At 46.0% G+C, this 22,922-nt stretch overlaps 1 protein-coding gene across 1 annotated transcript in view; it reads left to right on the forward strand.

Moving 5' to 3' along the window:
- LOC308588311 (uncharacterized protein) overlaps positions 1 to 22,922 on the forward strand; it is a 185,902-nt gene that overhangs the window by 135,371 nt on the left and 27,609 nt on the right. The gene's annotated exons all lie outside the window — the stretch shown is intronic.

A 22,922-nucleotide genomic window follows, 5' to 3' on the forward strand; every position in this document is an offset into this window, starting at 1 on the left:
GCCAATTAATCTGCCGGAGATCAAAGACTCCTTGCCGAGGTAAAAACAGGAAAACGTCCCTTCCTTTCGCTTTCCCCACATACCTCAAACGCAGTCTGTTGCAGCTTTACTCTCCTGTAGGTGCCGTGAATCTGGGCCCATAACCTTGTTGTTGGGAAACTGCCAGGGAGATAACGTCCATCATGGCCCCCAAGCCGGAGTTCTGGACATCCATCGGCCTCCCGTAGTCACGCAGATCCAACAGTTAGCGACACGAAGCCTCTGGAAATTCCTAGCCACATTCCTAGGCTTGGTGTACACTGTTTATCAGCAGATAAAAGCACAGCCAAAAGCTTGCACCGCAGAAGAGCAAAAGAGCATATTTACAGACTTTATTTAGGACATGAACAGAACAAAGAAAACACGTCCATTCTGTCAGCGTGTCTGAGCCGACTGACAAAACCGAAAGGAATATCAGAACAATAAACATCCTGTGATCAGGACATGCGCAGACTCTTACAGAAAGCCTGCTCCCTTTTAAGGTGGAACGGAAATATCCTAACAGAAACAAAGCTAAGAATTGGCAGCTCTCCCAGAGAAACTGAAAGGGAGGAGGTAAAGGTTGAGCATTTTTCTCCAGCTGCTAGCATGGAGCAGGGGGGGAAAGAAAGTGCAACAGGGACAGGAGGAGGTAGATCTATGGAGTCAATCCACCCCAAAAGCAGTCCTGAAGGTAGCCCAGGGGGTGAGATTAATGAACCAAGGAGGTCTGCAAGAAGTAATAAAGGTCATCCTCCAGACCGTTATGGGTTCCTAGCCACCATAAACCAGGTTTGTGTAACTGAGCCAGAAAACTTTGAAGAATTGCAAGAGTTACCTACTCTAGAGAAAGAGGCGTGGTTAAAGGCAATGTAGGCAGAGTATAACTCTCTGCTAAACAACAATGTGTTTGTACCTACAGAATTGCCTGAAGGTAAAAAGCCCATAAGCTGTAAGTGGGTTTTTAAAGTGAAAAAGCTGGCTGATGGTAGTTGTCAGAGGAAAGCCAGGTTGGTTACACGGGGCTTTACACAGAGGAAAATGACACATTATGATGAAGTGTTTGCCCCAACAGCAAAGGCTGAAACAGTAAAATCAGTTTTAGCAATGGCAAGTCTGAGAGGGTTAAAAGTTAATCATTTTGATGTTGCCTCAGCATATTTAAATGCTCCTATTGACGCCCAGGTATATTTACAGCAAATACCAGGTTATGAGCTAGAAAAAGACAGTATGGTGTTAAAACTGCAAAGGGCACTATACGGTTTACACCAAAGTGCACATCTATGGCATGAATGCATAGGCACAACTTTGAAAAAGATGGGATTCAAACAAAGCCTGGCTGATTCCTGTTTATATTCAGCAATGGTGCAAGGAAGTGTTTGTTATTTACTTTTGTATGTTGATGATATCTGTCTAATAACAACTGCACAAAAGCAAGTGTCTTGGTTTATAAACAGCCTAGGTAACAAATACAAACTGAAGTATTTGGGAGATTCAAAATTACTTAGGAGTAGAGGTTCAAAGAAATGAAAAGGGCGTTTACTCTCTGAGTCAGAAGGAAAAAATCGAAAAGTTACTGAAGACATATGGAATGGAGAGGGCAAATGAGGTTGACACTCCCATAACTACCCAGTACAAAAATGAACCAGAAGGGCAAAAATGTGAGAATGCAACAGCGTTTCATTCTCTGTTGGGTTCTCTGTTATATTTAAGTTGTTGGGCAAGACCCGACATAACATTGGCAGTGCACATGTTAAGCCAAAGAAGTGCAGATCTGGCTCAGAGAGATTGGGTAGCACTTAAAAGAATCCTAAGGTATCTGAAAGGCACAAAAGATTACAAACTGATGCTGGATACAGGATATGATCAGCAAGTGTATGCATACGCTGATGCCAGTTGCGGGGACAGAGAAAATGGAAAGTCTACCACTGGCTATGCCATATATATTGGAAATGCCCTGGTTCAGTGGAAATCCCAGAAACAAACATTTGTTGCCACAAGTACTTGTGAAGCAGAGTACTCAGCCATAAGTGAATGTGTGTCACAAATAGAGTGGTTTGCTTGTCTAACAAAAGAGCTTGGAATACCTTCTGAAATGCCAATCACTGTGCTAAGTGACAACATGGCTGCACAACAGCTTGCTAACCAACAGAACTTTAAGAGCAAGAGTAAACATATAGCTATAAGATACGGAAATGTGAAAAATGCTTTGGAAAGAAATGTGTTAAAGGTACAGCACTGTAACACAAAATGTAATGTGGCGGATTTGTATACAAAATGTTTGGATGCTCCTAAATTTCGAGACTTAAGAGAATTATTAGGTCTCAAGCCTTTGACTTAAGGAGGAGTGTTGGGATTCGCAGGATAGTGAGTAAGTCTGCAGGCTTCAACAGGATGATGCAATACTCTGTGAAGTGCTGGGTCAGAGTGACTCAGCAGGAGTGTGATTAATGTGATTGGCTATCACCTGTTTTAAAAAGGAAAGCCTGTTCAACAGTAATGGTGGTGGTGGTGCTGTGGTGTGGTGATGCTGTGGTGGAGAGTATTCGTTTGCCTTAAGGAGCAGGTACTCTGTATGGACTGTTTTTGTAAATACTTGTATATAGCTCACATTAAAAAGACTGCACTGAAAAGAAACCTGGGACTCTGAGCGTTTCGCTAAAAAGCGCCGCGAGGAATTCGCAACACTTTGGACTATTTCACTCCCTTTCCTCCCACACGACAGCAACGCCGCAGCATCTCTGCTATTTCTGCCTCAGGTGAAGTTTTCCCCCAGAGGATTGCACTGAGAGAAAGCAGTGTTTTTTGGCACAGGGAAGCACACTGGACAGGCAGAAGTCCAAAATGCCTCTTCATAAAAGGGACATCTAAAGAACAAGTGTTCTGGGCTTCCTATCTCTCCCAATGGACAGGTCAAAGTCTCTGAGCATACTGGACTTTTCTAAAGGCTCCATCCAGGACCGGCAAGGGAAGAGCCGAGCTTCTGGCGAGTGTAAAGGCCCTTCTTGCATTTCTAGATGCAAGAAAGAAGAGATATGCTGCGGGTGGAGCTATATCTCTCTCAATTTCTCCAATTTTATAGTCGGGGCACCCTGTTGTCTCTCGGTGTCTAATATTCTTTGCCTGACCATAGCTTTTGCCTGGCCCAAGCCCAGACTGGCTGAGGAACTAGGTATTTGTCATTACAAAAGACTGGCCAGGCTCCCCAGGGTATCCAATCAAGTGACCATTAACAGGTAACCTGCCAGACAGGAGGTAAACAACGCACTCAGATTTCTGTCGTAGACCACCCTTTTTGTGATGTAGATATGCTGTATCTGGGGTGGTGGTCTTGAGCTACACCCCTTCTGTGATGTGGGTATGATGTTTCTGGGGGTGGTCTTAGACTCCAAAGTGGGCAATTTAAAATGTCTATATAAGGATGGGCACACCTGGGTTCTGGGTCCTCCTCCTTTCCTGCGTGTGAGGGGAGCACCCTGTTGCAACAGTTCAACAAAGATCAGGCTTACTAGCTGCTTTGTTCTCAGTATTCTCTCGTTGGCCTCTGTTTTTCCTCCGACCGATGGAGAACCTGCAAAGCACTCTATAAGGGCTCTTGTGTCCCCCAGAAAGGAATAAGGGCAGATTTTTCGTTTATTACAGCTATGTGGCTTTCCCCGAGGTGAGCGTTGGAGATGTGGCAAGGACAATGCCTCTCTTAAGCATATGTTTGTACAGCTCCATGCCTTGACCCCCAACCTTGCCCCCCTCCTAAAGACCAGAAGTGGGCTTATGTGGGAGAGAAGCTGCAAGGGGGAGGTGTTTCAAAGGCCCCTCTAGATTCCTCTATTGCTCCTCCATCCCTTGTGGGACACGAGCCCTACAACCTCCGCCCGTTGAAGGAGGACACAGCCACCGTGGCCTGGCCTGGGCAAAGTCCCAGGGTCCAGCGACAGAGGCCTGTGGGGGCTGCCTTCCCTCCTGCCTTCTTTCCTCATGGCCCAGAGCTCCTGCCTAGCGGCATAACTGAGGTGAAAGAGGGTCATAGAATAACAGAAGTGTAGAGTTGGAAGGGACCCTGGGGGTCATCAAGTCCAACCCCCCTGCAATGCAGGAATATGCAACTGGGGACCCCTCCCCCTTGAGCTCAGGACCAACAGCATCTTAATCCCTCCGCTGCTGACTTTGGGAAGAAGCCTCAGCCTGCTTGCTCTGAGGTGGCTCTGGGGAAATCCCCTTTCCAGCTCCTCCCTTTCCTCCTAAGGAGCACCTTTGGGGCCAAGGAGGACTAGGGAGGTGTCTGTGGCTTCTGTGTCATCATCACTCTTGACAAAGGCCCTGATTCACTGAGCAAAGCCCAGCAGAGCGGAGGGCGGAGCCCTTGGCCCCTCGGGGCTCTGGAGGAGTGAGTTTCCCTTCTGCCCCGCTTTGCAGTGATCTGGGCTGTGGTTTAGAGGAGGCACCTTGAACCCTGCAGGGCCCACTTTTCCAGAACTGGGTTTGGCAGCGCAAGGTCTCTCAGCTCTCTAGGAGGGCCATCATTTCTCAACTCATTTCTATGCTGTTTGGAGAGATTTCCTTTCTTACGTACCAAATTCAGATACGCAAAACTCCCAGCAAATAACGAAACTGGGCTTCCATTATGCGTTTTGCTGCGTTTATTTTTCTGCAATTTGTGCCTTCTATTTACTTTTAAAAGAAAATAAAACTTCACAGATTTGGGGCCGTTGTGGTGAGGCGAGGCAAGGCGTGGACAGGCGAGACAGCGGGTTTGGTTGCTGACAATGGCCGCCCGAAGCTACTGTTCCAGATCGAAATGCTTAGAGGAACCGTCATTGAAGGAGTCATGTTCAACCTGGTGAGACGAGGCATGAACAAGCAAAGCAAAGGTTGAAAGCGGGAGCACGGGGCGGATTTGCGGGGCTGATTGATGCGGATTGATTGCAACTGTTCCAGATTCAATTTATCAAAGGCGTCTTCATCGTAGGAGTCATCCTCAACCTGGCGTTTTTCCGGCTGCAAGGACTCTATAGACAAGACATCAGACCAAGAGTTAGAGTTTTCCTCCCCAGCCTCGTAACTAGTCTTGGCCTCCCGCTCCTTCTCCCCTGTGGAATTGTGGGAATTGTTCCCTTTGGGTGTGCATTTTTGGATGTTTCATTGATTGTTTATGGCTAATTTTTCTATATTTGCTGCCATGTTGTTTCTTCCATGTTGTAAGCTGCCTTGAGCATAGTTTGAACTTTGGAAAGGTGTCATAGAAATAAAATTATGCATGCATGCCTGTGAGAGGGAAGCTGGGATTCCTAGGATGGTGAACATCAGGAGAGCCTGCTGGATCAAACTCATAGCTGTCAACATTCCCCCTTTTTTAAGGGAAATTCCCTTACTCCGAATAGGATTCCTCGCAAGAAAAGGGAAAAGTGGACAGCTATGATCAAGCTATCAACCTCTCTGCTCCAACTTCTTGCTCCCACGGTGGCCAACCAGCTGCTCCAAAGGGAAACCTGCAAGGCCCTGATCCGAGCATGAAAACAACTCTCCCCACCTCCTTTGGTTCATAGCAAGTGGTATTGAGAAGCAGGGCTGCCTCCATTAGAACAGGCGGAGAACAGCCATTGCAGCTGCCTGCTGTTGATCGCCTTCTTTTCCTCCCTGATTTTATCATGTTCAAGCTGTCTTGCTTGGTGGCCACCTCTGCCTCTTGCTGGAGTGAGTTCCATAGTTTAACAGGGTTCAAGTTTCCCGGGAGCAGGGCTGGGAGGCAACACTGCGCTCAGGGGCCAACTGAGAGTGAGGAGGCGACAAGTCTTGGGTTCCCCGTTCAGTGCGCAGGGAGCCCGCTGGGCTTTGAGGGGCTGGTGGTGGGAGGGACACAGAGCTGCCTTCGCGGCCCCCCCCCCTCCGGCTCCCAAGAAGGCGATGCAGGGCTGAGCCACTCACCGTCAGGACTTTCAAGAATAAGTACTTGTAAGATGTCTGAAGCATTCCAAGACGCATCATTCCTGTTTCGGAGTGGGGAGAGATTAAATCCTCATAAGATCTCTAAAATATCTTCAGCCAGATCACGGTAGACATAACGAGTCCTGTTTCGGAGTGGGGGGAGGAAAGTGTTGAGGTGGACAGCACTCAGCTCCTCCCAACTTAAACCCATCACTGTCGCCTGATCAAAGCCAGGTCACCCCACTGGGAGCAGCTGTGTTTTTTTCCAAGTAAAATTAGGTGCCCGTAGGCACCATGTCCACCCCAGCTGCTTGCCCGCTGTCCCACCCTCTCCGTCCCTCCCACCCCTCCCACTTTGCCACTGCCCCCACCGCTGCCGCTTCCCACGGCTGCAGGCACAGCCTCGCGGAGGTGCTTTGACGCGACCCTTTGACCATCGCCAAGTGAGAGCTGGACCATAAAGAAGGCTGATCGCCGAAGAATGGATGCTTTTGAATTCTGGTGCTGGAGGAGACTCTTGAGAGTCGCATGGGCTGCAAGAAGACCAAACCTCTCCATTCTGAAGGAAATCAGCCCTGAGTGCTCCCTGGAAGGACAGATCCTGAAGCTGAGGCTCCAAGACTTTGGCCACCTCCGGAGAAGAGAAGACTCCCTGGAGAAGACCCTGATGTTGGGAAAGATGGAGGGCACAAGGAGAAGGGAGTGGAAGGCAGTGGAAGACAGGAGGGCCTGGCGTGCTCTGGTCCAGGGGGTCACGAAGAGGCAGACACAACTAAACGACTCAACAACAACAAAGCGTCTTCCTGGAAGTTGCCCGGTGACAGGCAGCCAAAGCAGTGCCTTCAGCCTGGCAGCGGAGGAAGCGGCAAAGGTGCGGGGATGGGGTGGGGTGGGGGAGGGAGCGGGGGTCAGGCAAGCGAGGTGGCAGTAAGGCGCACCTGCCTGCACCGTCTCAGAGAAAGCTCTGGCTGTGGGGACGTGGTTTCTGTGACAAGGCGCTGGCTCCCCCAGCAAGGCGCGCTGTGCGTTTTCTGACCTCCACATTCAAGCTTGGGGATTTTCAACCCTCCCCCTTGCACTGTTCCTCCTGGGACAGTTCCTCCCCATAACTGCCTGTTTGCTTATTGGAAGTGATTCTGGTCTGCCCCTCAGGCAACAGTCTGAAAGGTAAAGAATAAAGCGCAGACATGGAGACAAACGCAGCTCCAAAGGAAACCCCCAGCAGCAGCAACAACAGAAACCCAGGTGAGAGAGGGGATGGAGAGGAACCAGGTAAGTGCAGGAGAGGCGGCTTGCGGGGCAACAACAGATCATCCTCTGTTTGGGGCGCTGGGTAGGAGGGCCGCCTCTGAGATGGGCTGATGTGTGGGGAGCGGATGGGAGGGGGAATCTCGGATCTAAGGAAGGGGTCAGCAACCTGTGGTCCACGGGGGTCGTTTAACCGGCCCCCGAGCCACCCCTGAACTGAGCTGCTTGTTTGGCGAGTCCCCGCGCACTGTAATAAACCAGCGCAGCACAGTGTGGGGACTCGCTGCTGTGGTGCCGAAAATTGTGCCTATGCATGCGCAGACACCGGGAATCATGCATGTGCGCGCTCACCCTCGCTGACAATCTGGCCCACAGAGAGATCTCCGCTGGAGTGAACAGCCCAGGCAAGGCAAACCTTGCCGACCTCTCCTCTAAGCTTCCCCAGCCTGGATGCTTGGGGGAAGCCAAAGTTCTGCTTTGTATCATTGCAGGAAGGGACTGCAAAAGACGATCCCCGCTTTCTGGTTTGTGAACTGTCTAGGTCTAACGCACGCTCCTTGTGAGCCCCAGAGAGAGCCCAGCTGTCCTGACAAGCTTGCAAAGAGGGTCCTGTCAAGGCTATCGGCATAGAACGTGGGTTGGCAAGCTAAGGCCCAGGGGCTGGATCTGGCCCAATTGCCTTCTGGATCCAGCCCGCGGACGGTCCGGGAATCGCTGTGGTGATCGGCGTGGGGATTCTGATCATTCGGGCTTCGTCATTTCCCCCCATCCACATTGCCACGGCGGCGGCTCCTCCCTCCCTCCTCCTGGCTTCTCCCTGCCCTGCCTAGAGGAGGAAGGGGGCTGGGCTTTGTTGAGCTGCGGATGGCTGAGTGCGATTTTACGCAGCCCTTCTCCGGACCCAGCCCCTTTGTGCCACTCACTGTCCCTCCGCAGCCACCGCTGCCCGCCCCTGCCGCTCGCAAGGCAGAGGTAAGCAGCCACCGGGGCTCGTCCGGTGCTGTGGAGAAGGGAGGGGAGAGTTGGTGGGGTGGTGGTGGTGGTGGTTTTCTTCAAAAGATAGTCCAGCCCCACAAGATAAAAATTGTTGGAAGTGTAAGGAGAAGGAGGGGAATTTCCTCCATATGTGGTGGACGTGTCCTAGCCTCACCTGTCCTTTACAGAGCCAGCTTCCTCCACCTTCGCCTCCTCATTGGCTTGTCGAATCTGCCGCCGCATCCCCTGCTGCAAGCGTCCTGCAAAGCCGTTGGCTCCATTGCCTGCAAGGAGGAATCCAGTCCAGGGTGAGGGTCGTGCTCTCCAGCCCCCTGCCCACGCCTCCCTTCCTTCTCCACGGGGCGTAGCCACAAATCAAGTGAATAAATAAAAATACTCAGCAAACTGACCAAAGAAGTCGCAGGTAGCTCGGTTCTGCCCCCCTAACAAAAGTCCTGCCCCCCCCGAAATCCTGGCCATGCCCATATGCTCCACACCTCTATGATGGCATCCAGCTCCTCTTTGATGGGCACCTAGCCCAGCACCCTCATGATGGTGCCCAACTGCTTGGTGCTGATGTCTTCACTACCATCAGCATCAAATCATAATCATAATCACAAACATAATAATAATTATTTATTACTTATACCCTGCCCATCTGGCTGGGTTTCCCCAGCCACTCTGGGCGCCTTCCAACAGGAGATTAAAAATACATTAAAACATCAGTCATTAAAAGCTTCCTTCAGAGGTCCTTCCACCACCAACTGCAGCACCCTCCACCTTCCTTTGCTCAGAGATGGGTTGAGATTTGCAGGGGCTAGTTTGGTTTTCGCCGGAGCCCTGAGGTCCACCAGCTGGAGCCAGCTGCACAGCAGCAGCTCAGGGCAGGGGTGTCTACTTAGAATCCCGTCCGTGAAGAAGGCAGGGCATAAATACCCTAAACTGACTCCCCCCGACTCCATGCCTTCCTGAGTCCTTGCCCCTCCAAGCAATCCCCAAACTTACATAGTATGGATGGCAGCAGAGCCCAGAGGATGAGCGAGGGACCCATTGCGAAGCAGAACCTGGTGGACCTCACGCTGGAAGGCAGCTCTGAATGGTGCTCAAGGCTCAGATCGGCAGCCATATATCCTCCTCCCTCCCCCCTCTCCCCCACCTCTCCTGGGTTGGGCTGGGACAGAAGCCAAGCGGATTTGAGTGTGTGGGTCCAGCTGGCTCCTGGTCCAGATAATTTCCCCGTGATAATCAATCAAAAATAACACAAGAGGCACCTGCTGGATCTAGCCAATGGCCATCTGGTCCAGCGTCCTCTTCTCACAGTGTCCAACCAGGATCTGGGCAGAAGAGCAATACTCTCCCCTGCTGTGTTTTCCAGCCCCTGGTTTCTGAAACGTTGCTGCCTCCAACTGTGGAGACAAAACATACATGTTGCACCTGGTAGCCATTGGTCCAGCAACAGGAACCAGTAAGCAGCCCTTATAGAATCACAGAACCATGGAATGGTAGAGTTGGACATGGTCCAAGGGTCATCTATGCAAGGGTCATCCATGCAAGAACCTCGGTTTAGGCATCCATGACAGATGACCATTCGGCCTCTGCTTAAAAACTGCCAACGAAGGAGATTCCACCACAGATGGAGTCTGTTCCACTGTCAAACAGTTTTTACTGTCAGAAAGTTCTTCTGGAGAAAGTTTCCTCCTGGAGCAGGAGAAAAGAAGCTTCCTCCATCTTCCATGTGAACAGTCTTTAAGATATTTGAAGATGGCCATCATATCTCCTCTCAGTCTCCTCTTTTTCAAACTAAACAAACCCAGCTCCTTCAACCGTTCCTCATCACGCTTGGTTTCCAGACCAGTGATTGTCTTGGTTGGCCTCCTCTGTACCCATTCCAGCTTGTCAACATCCTTCTTAAATTGTGGTGCCCAGAATTAGTCACAGTATTCCAGGTGTGGTCTGACCAAGGCAGAAGAGAGCGGGACTATGACTTCTTCCCATGATCTGGACTCTAGACTTCTGTTGATGCAGCCTTTGAATAGCATTAGCTTTTTTTTGCTGCTGCGTCACATGGTGGACCAAGATCCCAAGATCCTTTTCACAAGTACTGCTAGTAAGCAAGGTGTCCCCCATCCTATCTTTGCACATCTGGTTCTTCCTGCCTAAGTGCAGAACCTGACATTTCTGCCTATTGAAATGCATTCTGTTAGCTTGCACCCAGTTCTCCAATCTGTTAAGGCAATATTGAATTCTGATTCTGTCTTCTGCAGCATTAGCTACCCCTCCCAGTTTGTTGTCACCTGCAAATTGGATGAGCATCTCCTCAATTCCTTCATCCAAGTCATTTACAAAGATGTTTAAACAACATCGGGCCCAGGACAGAACCCTGCAGCTTCTCACTTTTTCCAGGATGACGAGAAACCATTAATGAGTACTCTTTGGGTTCGGACACTTACAAAAATAAAATGCATTATGTACGGTACCTTGATGGGCCAGCCTGGACTGGATGGATAGATTTAAGACTTCAGGACTGTACAAAGAACGCCAATCCATGTTTTAGTTCTTGAATGGCCTTTCTGAGCAAACTCAGGGAATGTACTCAGGGAAAAGCTTTCTCCAGTTTCAAAGCAAGAAAAATGGCTGGCTTGTTGAATTGAAAGAGAAGGAAGAGGGGGATGGGGTGAAAAAAGTAGGGCCATTAAGAGTGTGTGTGTTTTCTTTAAAAACAAAAAAACAAAAAAGAAAAGAAAAATAACTCTAGCAATAACAGTAAGGTGAAGTAAGAAGTAAAAAATAGTGATGATAATGATGGGAGGGCAGGGGAAGGGAAACAATGATAGATTTCCCCCCCATCATCATCATCATCATCATCATCATGAGGAAGTCAGGGCTGAAGTGGTGGTCCCAGGAAGTGGCCTGTGTTGGTTCAGGAATCCTTCATAATTCATGAGAGTTTAAATACTAATAATAAAGTTAAGAAAAGAGAAGTTTTGGGAAGACCCACCCAGTGCCCGTCTTCTCCTGGGGTGACACCGTTGGCGTGGCTCCCAGTTGGGCCTCTGCCCGCCTCCCTTGTGCCCATCGCCAGATGCGACAGTTAGATGTTGTGATGACCAGAGATCTTGATAGCCAAGTGGAATTTGCCTTGCAGTTTCAGATGCGGATGTTGCTGTTTTATCTGATGAATCTGATGAATACCTTTCAACTAAGTTGGCAGCAATCTGGGTGCTTTGTTGCCAGAATCAGGCCATCAGCCATCATTGTCTAACTGAATTAGTGCATCGTCCCAACTTTTCTAGCTGAAGGCATTGGTGCGTGTGAGATGCAAGTCAAGGCCCGAATGCGGAGAGGGGGAAATGTCATGCGGGTGTCATGTTGTGGCCGAGGGTGGGGTGTGGCACGTCAGACATTCAAACCATGCCACCTACGTTGCGCTTGCAATCTTGGCTACATGCAGCAGGAGTGCAGGGAGTGGGAAAGGTGATGTGCTGGTCCAGGGGGAGGTTACCGTGGGGCGAGGTCCAGGACCTGAGTCAAGGGTCGGCAGACAGTCATCCACGGGTGAAGCGGGGTCTACAGCGAGGAGCTGGGCAAGGACAGGAACTCTGGGGGAACAGGACTGGGTGCTGGCCAAAACAGCTCTTCAACGACGTTGCTCCTGCAACCTGGGACCGGGCTGACTGGCCTTTATCTCCTCTGAGGCCAGGGGCAGTCCCGGCCCCCAGGTGACCCACCTCTCCTGGCCTTAAGGCGAGCACTCCTCCTGGGAGAAACCAGTTTCCTCCGCCTCCACCAGGAGAGGCCGGTGGGTTACTGGACACAGGGAGAGACTCACTTTCCCCTGACAGGGCTGGGAGAGGCGCACCTGTAGGCAATGTGTCCTCAATCGCCTCCGGAGCCAGAGTGGATTCACCTGGTGCCTGCTCCTGAGGATCCGGCACAGGTGCAGGTGCTTCAGAATCAAGGCCCTGCCCCAGCTCAGCCGGCCCTGGAGGCGGGGACTCCTTTGCAGGCTGGGATTCCTCCGGTTCAGCCTCTGAATCGGATTCCCAGGCCATCACAGGTGATGTCGGGGTGGGTGCCTGGAGCAGGTCAGGAATAAGTCACAGTGTCCGTGAATTTAACTCTTTATTCAAAGAAGCAAACGACTCAGAAGGCCAGGCCTAGGGAGCACATCTTCCCAATACAGTCATACCTCGGGTTACAGCCGCTTCAGGTTGAGCTTTTTCAGGTTACGGACCGCCGAAACCCAGAAGTACTGGAATGGGTTAATTCTGGGTTTTGGCGGTGGCGCATGTGCAGAAGTGCTAAATCGTGCTTTGCGCATGCGCAGAAGAGCTGAATCGCAACCTGCACATGCACAGACGTGCAGACGAGGGTTGTGAACGCTGCGGGTTGTGAAGGTGCATCCCGCACGGATCACGTTCTCAACCTGAGCATCCACAGTAGGCCTTGCCCCAATGAGGAGGTTCTGAGGACTGAAGGTCCTCAACTTCCTATAGTTGCCTAAGCATAGCTGTCAACGTTTCCTCTTTTTAAGGAAAATTCCCTTATTCCAAATAGGATTCCTTGCAAGAAAAGGGAAAAGCTGACAGCTATGCGCCTAAGCTTGAATGTGGAGATCAGAAAACGCACAGCGCGCCTTGCTGGGGGAGCCAGCGCCTTGTCACAGAAACCACGTCCCCACAGCCAGAGCTTTCTCTGAGACAGTGCGTGCCAGTGCGCCTTACCGCCACCTCACTTGCCTGGCCCCCGCTCCCTCCCCCCCATCCCCGCACCTTTGCCGCTTTGGCTGCCTGTCACCGGGCAACTTCCAGGAAGGAGCTTTGTTGTTGTTGAGTCGTTTAATCATGTCCGACTCTTCGTGACCCCCTGGACCAGAGCACGCCAGGCCCTCCTGTCTTCCACTGCCTCCCGCAGTTTGGTCAGACTCATGTTCGTAGCTTCAAGAACACTGTCCAACCATCTCATCCTCTGTCGTCCCCTTCTCCTTGTGCCCTCCATCTTTCCCAACATCAGGGTCTTTATGGTCCAGCTCTCACTTCCATACATGACAGTCCTTCTGGATGCCTGCATTTCATGCTTTCTGTAAGGCTTCACATCAACTTGGTAGAATAGAGTGGTACTTTTACTTCCCTTGATCTGGACACTCTACTTCTATTGATGTAGCCTAGAATAGCATTGGCTTTTTTTGCTGCTGCGCCACACTGTGGACTCATGCTAAGCTTGTGGTCCACCAAGACCACTGGATCCTTTTCACATGTACTGCTTGCAAGTCAGGTATCCCCCATCTTATATTCATGCATCTGTTTCTTCTTGCCTAACTGCAGAACCTGGCACTGGTCCCTATTGAAATTCCTTTGGGCCCCGTTCTCTAATCTGGTTGAATCTTCTTGCAGCCGGGAGAAAGGGAATGCTATTCTAAGCTGCAGCAGCAGCAGACATCTAGTGTCCTGATAAGGGGAAGTCATAGTCTTGCTCTGTTCTGCCTTGGGGATTCCTTCCCCTGGCTCTCTACCTTTTAACCAAAAAGCACTTCTAACGTCTTTCAACCCCTATCAAGTTTAGAAGACTCTCCCACTGCTTGTGGGCAGGGTTTTCAGTGAACTTTGCCTTAGGAGATTCGGATTCATGTCTCATCTTGAAAGTCCAACCGGGTTTTTTTTCGAAAAAAACCCAATATGGAGGCCGGTTGGCTGAAATATGGGGAAATAGTAGAAAAAATTGGAGATAATTGGAGGTTACAGAGCTACGAAAAACTAAAGAATAAGGTGCAAGATTGGTTTCATTATGCTCAAATTCAAGAGGTGTTTAAGTTAGATAAAAAAACAGGATTCCAGGTGGAAAAATCGAAACTAGAGACAGAACTGTTAGAACCAAAGACTAAGTTATTATCAAGAATGTATAACCTGCTGCTTAAATGGAACACTCAGGATGAGACAGTTAAATCAGCCATGATAAAATGGGCTCAGGACATTGGGTACAACATTATGTTCGAAGACTGGGAAAGGTTATGGACCACCGGTATGAAATTTACGGCATGTAATGCCTTGAAAGAAAATATTATGAAAATGATATATAGGTGGTACATGACCCCAGTCAATCTGGCCAAGATATATCACTTGTCTGATAATAAATGTTGGAAATGTAAGGAGGCTGAAGGGACATTCTTTCACCTTTGGTGGACTTGTCCAAAAGTGAAGGCCTTCTGGGAAATGATTTATAATGAGTTAAAAAAGGTGTTTAAGTACACCTTCCCTAAGAAACCAGAGGCCTTTCTCCTGGGCATTGTCGGCCAAAAGGTGTTAAAGAAGGACAGAACGTTTTTTATGTATGCCACCACAGCAGCAAGAATTCTTATTGCAAAATATTGGAAGACTCAAGATTTACCCACACTGGAAGAGTGGCAAACGCAATTGATGGACTACATGGAATTGGCTGAGATGACTGCCAGGATCCGAGATTTGGGAGAAGAAGCAATGGAGGAGGACTGGAAAAAATTTAAGGACTATCTGCAAAAATTATATAAGTTATATGAATCATAAGAATTCGCATGATTTGGAAAGGTTAGCTCTTGCAATGAGAGTGGATGATATATGAAACTAAGCAATATTAATGAAAGGTCTAATGTTTAAATGTTTAAAATAACATTATATTGGTTTTTGGAGTAAATTAATTAAGTAATTTAAACTTAAAAAGCAATTAGCTGAAAGTACAAAAGAAACGCATGAAACAAGGTTATAATTTGCTGATACTTTTATTGTTAAGAATGCACGGTGAGGGAGATGCAGGGAAGTTCGGTAGAAGAATGAAAAAAAGTTTTGAAATGATTCATCTTTCTTTCTTTTCTTTTCTTGATGTTCTTATGTCTTTGTATATCTGACTGTGTATCTTTATCTGGAAAAAATGCAATAAAAATGTTTTTTTTAAAAAAGAAAGTCCAACCGGGGAAATAGCTAAGCAAATTTCCACTATGATCAGCACAACAGCTCGCCTTCTGATGATTTAGCTGGGCGATACTTTCTTTTCTTTTCAACATCATGACATATCAGCAGAGAGATGGGGATAGCTCAGTCGGTAGAGCATGTGACCCATGTTGGGCAAAATATTCCTGGGCTGCAAGGGGTTGGACTCCATGATCCTTGTGGCCCCTTCCAACTCTTCAGTTCTAGAATTTATCTCGGCTGCTTCTTCTGAGATTCATGGTCCAGCCCAAGCCGAGGAGCATCAAGGCTTTGCTGAACTGCTTAGCTGGTGGGTGGAAGAGACCTCCTGCCCCCCAGCTGAACAGCTCTGATGCCTCAGAAGGCATCCTGGCCCCCAGCAGAGGGAGCCTCCATGCTTATCTGGCTTGTACATGAGCAGGAAGAGCATCAGAGCGCCATATAGCTGGGGGGCGGGGAGCACTTTAACTGAGTCCGGGTTCAGTAAAACTGCTTAGCTGGGGCACAGGCAGCCGTGTGCTCCTCAGTGTGCCGGTGTCTGTTGGCATCGGTCGCTGTGATGTTCGGGCTGAAGAAAGCTAACGAAGCTCCTGAACGAGGGAGCAGGAGGGAGAGAACATGCCAGTCAGGCATGTGTCTCTACCAGGGTCCTATTTGAGTGTAGGATGAGCTCCTGACAGTCCTAACTGTCCCAGTATCAATTGCATTTAACCTTTGGAGAGAATGCATCCATGAATGATTCCCTACATTTTGTGACTCTCCTGCCTCCCTCCTAGGCTGTATTGCACATCTCCTGTCTGAGCTTGAAAGCGGTGCAAATGGTCAGCCAGAATGTTTTGCTATGTCTGCTTTGAGTTAGCACCGGGGTGTTAATCCAGCACCTCTGCTGGAAGCTCTTTGACACGTTTTGCAAACAGGGAAGTAAAATATGGGATTGGAATGTCAATAGTTGAGACCAAATCAACCCCAAGGAAGTTGATACCACGATGGAGCTATGTACCGTATATTTCGCCCTATAGGGCACACTGGCCCATAGGGCGCACCTGGTTTTTTTTTGGGGGGGGGAATGAATAAAAAAAATATATCCCCCCCCAGCCCCCAGAACAGGCTGCTGCCCGCAAGCCTTGCAAGCCCGCGGGAACTCCCGCCGGACTTGCAAGGCTTGCGGATAGCTTCCTGAAGCCTGGAGAGCGAGAGGGGTCGGTGGGCACCAATGCCTCTCACTCTCCAGGCTTCAGTGAAAGCCTGCATTTGCCCCATAGGATGCGCACACGTTTCCCCTTCATTTTTGGAGGGGAAAAAGTGCGTTCTATAGGGCCAAAAATACGGTATGTTGACATCCCATGACCTGCAACCTTTCTTGATGGATATAGAAGGGTGTTTTCATGTTTCATGACTACTTGTGCGCTGTGTAGAAGTACGCTATATAAGCTTTGTTCTGAAGTGCCTCATGGTAGACATTTCCTTGACTTGGCAGGGCGGGGCCTCGGCGCCTCATCTTCCTCCCCATGTTTGGTGCTGAAGGGGGAAATAAGGAACATTCCAGGATCAAATCCGAAGCTGGGATGGTTTTTGTAATTCTGGGCCTGTCCCCAGAAAATCAGGACACTTAGAATCATAGAATCATAGAATCATAGAGTTGGAAGAGACCACAAGGGCCATCGAGTCCAACCCCCTGCCAAGCAGGAAACACCATCAGAGCACTCCTGACATATGGTTGTCAAGCCTCTGCTTAAAGACCTCCAAAGTAGGAGACTCCACCACACTCCTTGGCAGCAAATTCCACTGTTGAACAGCTCTTACTGTCAGGAAGTTCTTCCTAAGGTTTAGGTGGAATCTTCTTTCTTGTAGTTTGGATCCATTGCTCCGTGTCCGCTTCTCTGGAGCAGCAGAAAACAACATTTCTCCCTCCTCTATGTGACATCCTTTTATATATTTGAACATGGCTATCATATCACCCCTTAACCTCCTCTTCTCTTTTTTTTTTTTAATAAACTTTTATTTCCAATATTCACTCTTTTAAAATCACAATAAGAAAGTAAAAAAAAAAGACATCGCAAAATAAACAGATGTAGACAATAAAATATCAAGACGTAAATACATTTCTCCAAAAGTATTAATTATCATAACATCATTCTGACTTCCCTCCACCACGATTTAAGCTATATTCCATTGATACCCTTCTTGCAGTTCCTTCTTTCTACCTTTATCTTTACTTCGCAGATTCTATAATTCACCTACTGTTATTTTGATGTTACCTAAGTTTTTCTCCATGTATGATATAAATTTATTCCAATCATTAATAAAGATTTTATTACTCTGATGCCTGATCTTCTGTGTCATTTTTGCTAGCTCAGAGTACTCAAATAGCTTGTTTTGCCATTCACTAATAGTTGGGATTTTAGATGATTTCCAGTTCTGTGCCAACAGTAGTCTAGCTGCTGTTGTTGCATACTGGAACATGGTTTGATCTTCTTTTCTAATCTCCTCACCGACCATTCCCAGAAGAAATGCTTCTGGTTTTTTAGGAAATGTGTATTTCAGTATCTTTTTCAATTCATCATAGATAGAACCCCAGAACCTCTTCACTTCTTCACATGACCACCACATATGATGGAAGTCGCCCTCTTTTTTTTTAACATTTCCAACATCTTTTGTCTCCAGTCTTGTACATTTTCGCAAGCTTAACAGGAGTAATATGCCAACGATACATCATTTTTTCCATGTTTTCACGGAGGTTAACGCATGCTGTAAATTTCATGTCCTTAGTCCAAAGTTTCACCCATCTCTCATATTCTAAACTATATCCCAAATCTATGGCCCACTTTATCATGACCTCCTTCACCTCCTCGTCTTTTGTATCCCATTCCAGTAATTGATTGTACATTTTGGATAGAAGCTTACTCTTTCCTTCTAATATTTCCACTTGGAATTTTGATTTTTTCTCATTCATCCCTATTTTTTTGTGTTCATTCCATAGGGCATTAATTTGGTGAACCTGTAACCACCCTATTGACTTATCTTTTAGTTCTTCAAATGATTTAATTCTCCACCCCTTATCCGATTTGGTCAGGAGATCTTCGTAAGTCCATCTTTGGCTTCTCGTGTTTAAATTTTTAAGGGATGAGATATTAACTGGAGATAGCCACCAAGGTATGCCCTTTTCCAACAGTCTTTTAGTTCTATTCCAAACCTCTAACAACGCTCCTCTAACAATATGGTGGGAGAAACCCTTATGCACCCTGTCTTTATCTTGCCATAAATAGGTGTGCCAGCCAAATCTAGCATCAAATCCTTCCAGGTCTAACACATCTAAGTTTTCCAGAACTATCCAGTCCTTAACCCAACATAGGCATGCAGCCTCATAATATAATTGCAAATTCGGGACGGCAAACCCCCCTCTTTCTCTCCTGTCTGTGAGCAGTTTAAACTTAATTCTTGCTCTCTTCCCCTGCCAGATAAACCTGGACAGGGTCCTCTGCCATTCCTTAAACATTGTTGTTCCTCTAATTACTGGAATATTCTGAAATAAAAATAATATTTTTGGAAGGATGTTCATTTTTATGGCTGCCATTCGCCCCTCCCAGGAGAGTGTTAATCTACTCCAGATGTCAAAATAAAAAAATTCCTTCCTGTAGCACCTTAAAGACCAACTAAGTTAGTTCTTGGTATAAGCTTTCGTGTGCATGCACACTTCTTCAGATACACACAGTGTGTATCTGAAGAAGTGTGCATGCACACGAAAGCTTATACCAAGAACTAACTTAGTTGGTCTTTAAGGTGCTACAGGAAGGAATTTTTTTATTTTGACTATGGCAGACCAACACGGCTACCCATCTGTAACTACTCCAGATGTCTAAATCTTTTTTAATCTCACTCCAGGTTTTTTTGTAATTATTTTCCACTAAATTTATATTTTTTGTAGTTACCCAAATACCCAAATACTTCACCTTTTTCACTACCTTAATTCCTGTTTGTTGTTCTAATTGATTTCTTAAGTCTTCCGCCAAGTTCTTAGTCAGTATTTTTGTCTTATTTTTATTTAACTTAAACCCAGATAGCTTCCCAAACTCTTCAAGCACTTCCAAGACTTTTTCCACGCTTTTCAATGGCTCTTCTAATGATATCACTAAATCATCGGTGTATGCCTTTAATTTATATTCTTTCACTCCAAGTTTAATTCCTCTTATTTCCGGTGTTTCCCTTATTTTATTTGCAATTATCTCCAGTACCATAATAAACAGGAGGGGGGACAGAGGGCTCCCCTGTCTTGTACCTTTTGATATCATAAATGAATCTGTTAAGTTATTATTAATAATTAATTTCGCTCTTTGGCTCGAATAAATTGCTTTGATACCCTCCAAGAAGGGCCCCTCTATCCCTACCCTTTCCATACACTTTACAAGGAAACACCAGGATACATTGTCGAAAGCTTTTTCGGCGTCGACGAATACCAGAGCTGCAGGAATTTCATTTTTAAACTCTAAATATTCAATGATATTTATTATATTTCTTATGTTGTCCTTCAGCTGTCTGCCTGGCAAAAAACCGGCTTGGTCTTTATGAATTGATTTTGTCAAATATTTTTTCAGTCTTTTTGCCATTATCTCAGCAAATATTTTATAATCGTTATTGAGTAGTGATATCGGCCTATAGTTTTTTACGTCAAGTTTATCCGCCTCCGGTTTTGGTATTAGGGTAATATGGGCCTCTCTCCATGAGTCCGGTATCCTCCCTCCCTGTAAGATGTTATTAAATACGTCACATAAGACAGGTGTTACATATTCCTCCAGGACTTTATAATATTTTTGTGACAGACCATCTGGACCTGGAGCTTTCCCTGGTTTCATTTTTTTAATAGCCTCCTTAACCTCATCCGTCGTTATTGGTTTATTTAGATGGGATTTTTCATCGTCTGTCAGCCGCTCACCCCTGTTTTTCTCCAAATATCTTTCTATTTCTATTGTATCTTCATCCTCCTTTCTTTTGTACAAGGTTTCATAGAACTGAAGAAACTTTTCCTTTATTTCATTTGGGTCTTCTATTATATGTTCCTCTATTTTAATCTTATTAATCACCATTTGTTTTTTCCTTTTCCTTAGTTGCCATGCTAACAATCTCCCCGTCTTGTTTGCAGATTCAAAGTATTTTTGTTTCATTGATTTTATCCTCCATTCTACCTCTTGCCCTAATAATGTTGAGTATTGAGTTTGCAGCACTTTAGATATTTGTTTCATCTTTTCATCCTCTGGGTTTATTATTAATTTTTCCTCACATTCTTTCAATTGTTTCACTATTTCTTCCTTTTTTAATTCTCTTAACTTCCTTCTATAACTATTCTGCTGAATCAAGAATCCCCTGAGGACCGCTTTACTTGCTTCCCAGACTATGTCAATTTTGGTTCCTTTGTTTAAATTCCATTCAAAATACTCTTTCAGGGTGTTTTTTGCTTTCTCAATAATCTCTTCGTTTTCTAATAGGTATTTGTTCATTCTCCACCTGTACTGTCCCAACGATCTACCTTTTATTTCCAAAATAATTGGGTTGTGATCGGAGAGTGTTCTAGGTTCTATCTCACATTTCCTTGTTCTTAATGATAACTCTCTTGAAATCCAAATCTGATCGATTCTTCCCCAACTCTGATGTGCATCTGAAAAGTGTGTAATTTTTTTTTTATTGTTGGGTTTTTGTACCTCCAAATATCAATCAGATCTAAATTTTCCTGTAAATCTTTAAAAGATTTTGGGAGTTTCCCTTGGTTCGTCTTTCTCTTTTTTTCACTCCTATCCATTTCAGGGTCGGGGACTCCATTTAGGTCTCCTAAAAGAATTAATTTGTGGCTCTCTAATTCTAATAACATTTGTTCCAATTTTTTAAAGAATTCTGTTTTTTTGTATTGGGGGCATAGACCGTTATTACATTAAATTTTTCTCCTTGATGATTAATTTGAACTCCCAGAATTCTTCCCTCTTCATCCTTGCATATTAGTGTCGGTTCCCATTTCTCTTTAACATAAACCACCAGTCCTCTTTTTTTACTGACATCAGAATTAATAAATTCCACCCCCAACTTTTTATTAATCAATACATGTTTATGTTTTTTAGCTATATGAGTCTCTTGGTAGCATATCACATCATAATTTTTGTTCCTCAAAACTTTCATTATTTTATTCCTTTTGGATTTTTCATTTACGCCATTTACATTCCAGGACAAAAACTTCAAAGACATTACTAAAACTAAGTTCTGGTTGCTCCTCTTTCTCTTCCTAACCTTCTTCCTCCGCTTCCTCCGCTTCTTCGCCGCTCTCTAGTCCCTCTTCATTCCCCTCCCCCCGCCCTCTCCCTCCCTCCTCCCTCCCAACCTCCCCCCTCCCCCCTCCCACCCCCACCTCCTTCTCTGTCTCTGGTATTGTCTTCTGCCTTGCCAAGTTCTTTCTCATATCTCCTCATAAATTTTTCCACTTCCTGCTGGTCTGTCAACTTGAATTTCTTATCCTTAAAGAAGAAAGCAATTCCTTAAGGAAATTCCCATCTGTATCGTATCCTGTTTCTTTTCAGGACTGCCACTATTTGTCTATATCCCTCCCTTTTGCGTAAAATTCTAACTGGGATTTCCTTCAGAACAATTATTGGCCTGCCACCAATTATTAGCTTTTTATGATAACTCGTTTTTAATATTAAATTCTTCATCTCAATTGAGTTAAATATTACTAAACAGTCTCCAAGAGGTCTTTTTGTCCTATTTTGGGCTATTCTCATTTTTATTCTGAAAGAGTTCTCAATTGTATATGCGACATCTTCCTCTTTCAGATCTAACCATTTTGCTAACTCTTTGATCATCTTTTCCTTTATGTTCTCATTTGTCTCTTCCTCTATTCCTCTAAATTTTAAATGTAATTGTTTCTGTCGCATTTCTGTCATAGCAATATTATCCCAGATTTGTTCTTGCGTTTTATTCACCTCTCTCATCTCTTCCTTTATTTTTTCAGTCTCTTTTTTCTGTTCTCTCATGTCTTTTTGCAGTTTTTTATTGGATTCCTCAAATGCTTTGGATTTGACGGATAGTTCTTGAATTTTTATGGAGAGTTCTCCTACTGCTCCTTCTATCCTCCTATCTATCATCTCCTGCATTTCTTCTAGTTTACTTTCTAGATGGCTTTCATTTTGTTTAAACTCCTCTTTGATTTTAAGCCATAGAATATCAAGGTCTTTAATTTCCTCTTGTCTAGATGTCTTTCTATCCGTTGGGGTTCCTCCCCCCTTTTCCCCATTTTTCCCCAACATCTTAAACCTTATTTCCACTATATGTGTTGTCACTAGGTCTCTCCCCTTTAGGGGCTCACAATCTCCTTCTCTTCAGATAATCAAACTAAGCCTTCTTTAACATATATGTGGGATTTTAACACTTAGGATGTTAAGGTGTCTTCTCAAGTTTATCTATGCTTTTTATCTCCTTCTGATCGACCCAATTTGATTTCTCCAAACTACAGCCACTTGCTGGCCTAATCCGTGTAAAGGAAGGTGTTGTAGATCTTGGTGATAACTCTCAAACCGGAGTACTTTGTCCCTTATTAGAGTAGTCCACTTAAACCAATAATAAACAAATGAGACTATTAAGCTTACTATATTAAGTGAAAGCTCCCCAGAGTCTATTAAGGTGAGAGCCAATAAATCTGTTAGGCTATGAGACCGTTTTAGATTAGCTGTTTAGCCAATGTTGTCGCGTTAAAAGTCTATTTTCCTTCCAGTCTAAAAGGCAAAGCCACTTTTAGGTTTTATAGTTCATTTCTCTTTCCTCAGCAAATAAAGAAAGGTCCACCAA

This window comes from Podarcis bocagei (assembly GCF_964188305.1).
Source record: "Podarcis bocagei genome assembly, chromosome: 5".
Lineage (NCBI taxonomy): Eukaryota > Metazoa > Chordata > Lepidosauria > Squamata > Lacertidae > Podarcis > Podarcis bocagei.